The 3,261-nt window shown below is 45.1% G+C and overlaps 1 pseudogene; it reads left to right on the forward strand.

The window, feature by feature from the left end:
• Window positions 1-1,334: 1,334 nt before the first annotated feature.
• On the forward strand, window positions 1,335-1,829 carry LOC102819846 (annotated as a pseudogene).
• The last annotated feature ends 1,432 nt before the right edge of the window (window positions 1,830-3,261 follow it).

A 3,261-nucleotide genomic window follows, 5' to 3' on the forward strand; every position in this document is an offset into this window, starting at 1 on the left:
TGATCATGCTCCTGTGGACTTTCATCTTTGGTCCCCTGAAAACAGCCCTTTGAGGATGAAGATGGACCTCTGGTGAAGAAGTGAAGACAGCGCTACATTCATGGCTTGCGGCTGAGTCTACGACATTTTTTAATAAGGGAATATGAAAGCTTGTTGACAGATGGACAACGTATATTGAAAGCCAAAGAGATTATGTTGAAAAATTATGTGCTTGTCTTTTCTAAAAGTTGATTAAAATAAATTTTATAGCCAGAGTGTGGATAATCTGCCACTCACCCTCATATTTCTGAAGTCAGTTTTTCCATCTCTCTCATCTTTCCTCAAAGGATTCTGTATGATTTGAGTTATATCGTGTCAAAAGGGCCATTTGGTGCCCTTGAGAAATTGAAATCATGTTCCATTTCAATGTTCTTTGAGATGAGGAACAAAAAAGTTGGAGGGGGAAACGTAAGGACTGTGGGGTAGCTGGGGTAAGGCTTCCCAATGAAATCCTCACAGTATAGTTCCCTTAAAGAATGAACAGGTAGGAACACTGTCATTCTTGATTTCACTTTCCTGTTCCGTAGCTCACCCATGTAGTTTTCCATTTTCTTAAAACTGCTTCCCAATAAGCCCCCATAATTGTCCTGTGTCCTTCAAGAAAATCCAAAAATACTGTCACTGTGACCTTCTGAAATGACCTCTTTGCCTTGAACTGGCCCAACAGATTCCCCTCAAAAGCTACGGTTGTGATTGGACTCACTGAAATGCCAACCAGAAGGTCAGCTCAAACCCACCAGCCTCTCTTGAGAAACCTTATGCATGGTCGCTATGAGTCAAAACAAACTCCACAGCACTATCCAACAACAAAGAGACTAAGACAAATGTATAACCGAGAGAACTTGTCTGCAGCCTTCTACTGACCAGAGAGATGTATCGAAACATGTCTTGTTTGGAAGAAACCGGTGTATGTATGAATGGGAATCCTAAAGGCAATACTCTTGACTCAGCTGTGTGTGCATATATATGTGTTGTTATTATTTGGTGCCGTAAAGTTAGTCCTGACTTTTAGTAACCCCATGCACAAAAGAACGAAACACTACCCCGTCCTGCACCATCCTCACAGTTGTTGTTACGCTTGAGCCTACTGCGGCTGCCATGGGGACAATCCATCTCGTTGGAAGTCTTCCTCTTTTTGGCTGACCTTCCACTTTACCAAGTATAATGTCCTTCTTTAGGGACTTGTTCCTCTTGATAATATGTCAAAAGTTAGTGAGCTAGGAGGGAAGAGGCGGACCTCTTCTGACTGGAGGGAGGCCCTTGGTGTTTTGGCTGCTCTGTAAACAAAGCTCCAGATGGAGTTGGCGCGTGATTCCTGGCCCAGGCTCTGCTGCAAACCTGGCGGGTGACTAGACATGATCCACGGCTTTGTGCATCACATCTGACAGAACCAACTCACTCGGGATGACGACAACAAAAAGAAGGTGAAGCAGGCAGCCAAAGAGAAGGCGAGGAGGCGGCACATGCCTGTGCCGATGCAAGCCTGATCTGCCGGTGTACCTGCCACGACGCCGAGGAGGTTCTACCCACCCAAGCCACCCACACTGTGAGGAGTCCGGTAAAAGCAGCAGCAGTGGTGGCTCTGAGCTGGAGACTCCTGGCCATCAGCTCTTTGGCTTAGAATATGAGGCAGACAGTGGAGAGGTCACATCAGTGATCGTTGTGTCAGGACGATGACCCAGGAAGGGTGAGTGAGGAGGCATCAGCACACACACCTTTGGATCCACTCATGAGAGGCCCTCAACTTGCACATCCAGGAAGAGATGGCAAAACAACAGAGCCAGCGCTGACCCACCTGCACATACACACTCTAGGTTAGGTTTACTGCACTCGAAAGAGCTTACTCCTAATTTGAGGATGCCAAGCCCCACTGATAATCTTGAGACCCCTCCACAGAACTGCTGCATCCCCAGGAAAAGGGTATTGGAGGACTGGTCTCTTCTCGTCAAGCCATTCTCTTACTGTATGTTGGCCCATTTGACTAGCTTGATATTCTGGATTTTTTTGGAGCATTTTGTTCAACTAGCTTGGTGTTTTCTGGAAGCAAAAACTCCAAAAAGAGCTGGAATCTCTGAAGCATCGTGCCATCACTGAGGTCCGGTGCCATGGGACACGTGGTTACTGCTGTTCCACCCAGCACCGTGCCCATGTTGGCGACTTTTATGGTTCCTTTTTTTTACATGTCTGCTCACTTCTATCCAGTGCCATTTTCCCCTAGACCTTGTTCTCAGATCAATTTCTTTGTTCTTTCTTTTCTCTCATCTTTCTGCCTCAGGCAGAACTCATTTGCCCCTCTACCCCCACCCTAATGTAACAGTTTCTCTGGATGCTGGTACTCACAGAGCCTTACCAACGTTCTAGACCGTGGTTTGTGTACCTCCAGCTGTTCAGAACTTTGGAGGTGGAGGGTTCTGGGGCCTACCTTTCCAAAAAAAATCTCTCCAAGACTTCATTTGGGGACCTATTGACAAGTCTGTCTCTCTCCCCTTCCATGGCTTTTACAAGTTCCTCATCTGCCCCACAGCCTTACGAGTAGGAAACCTAAGAAGATACCAGAAATAAACTGCAATGATTTCTTTTAGCAAAGCCAGCCTTGGCCAAGGCTATGGCATTCCAGCTTTTGATCTCATCCCTAGCTGTCTCTCCTTTGCTCAGATTAAAGAAGTTGTCAAAACAAGCTTGAAACCAACTCTCCAAATATGAACAGCAAACATTAAAAGGGGACTTCAACATTAGCAAAAAGTTCTGAACCATATGGCAAAGGGCATAAAGTGAGTCTGTTTTCTGCCCCTCCACTCCACAGGCTTTCTCCTTTCTTAACTTCCAAAGTGCATAAACTGAGGGAGACCCTTGGAATAAAGATCATCACGAACATCACTGTTTAAAAAAAAAACTTAGATAAACTCTCACCATCCTGGCTTCTCAGGTTCATTCTGACTGTACTTCATCCCACACAGATTTGTTTGCTCTTCTGGCAGCGCACGGTACTTTAATATTCTCCTCCAACACCGTAACTCGAACGCATCGATTCTTCTACAGTCTACCTTATTCACGTGTCCAACTTTCACAGGCATATTTTACAATGTATAATATACTATTTGAATTATAAATGTAAAGCACTTAGAACAGAGCCTGACATTTAGCAAATATTCTGTAGGGGTCTCGTTGTTCATGGCCGTTATCCTGACTCTGATTTATAAGGACATTATTGATGCTGTTAGG

Source organism: Chrysochloris asiatica, unplaced genomic scaffold (assembly GCF_000296735.1).
Source record: "Chrysochloris asiatica unplaced genomic scaffold, ChrAsi1.0 scaffold00290, whole genome shotgun sequence".
In the NCBI taxonomy this organism is placed as follows: domain Eukaryota; kingdom Metazoa; phylum Chordata; class Mammalia; order Afrosoricida; family Chrysochloridae; genus Chrysochloris; species Chrysochloris asiatica.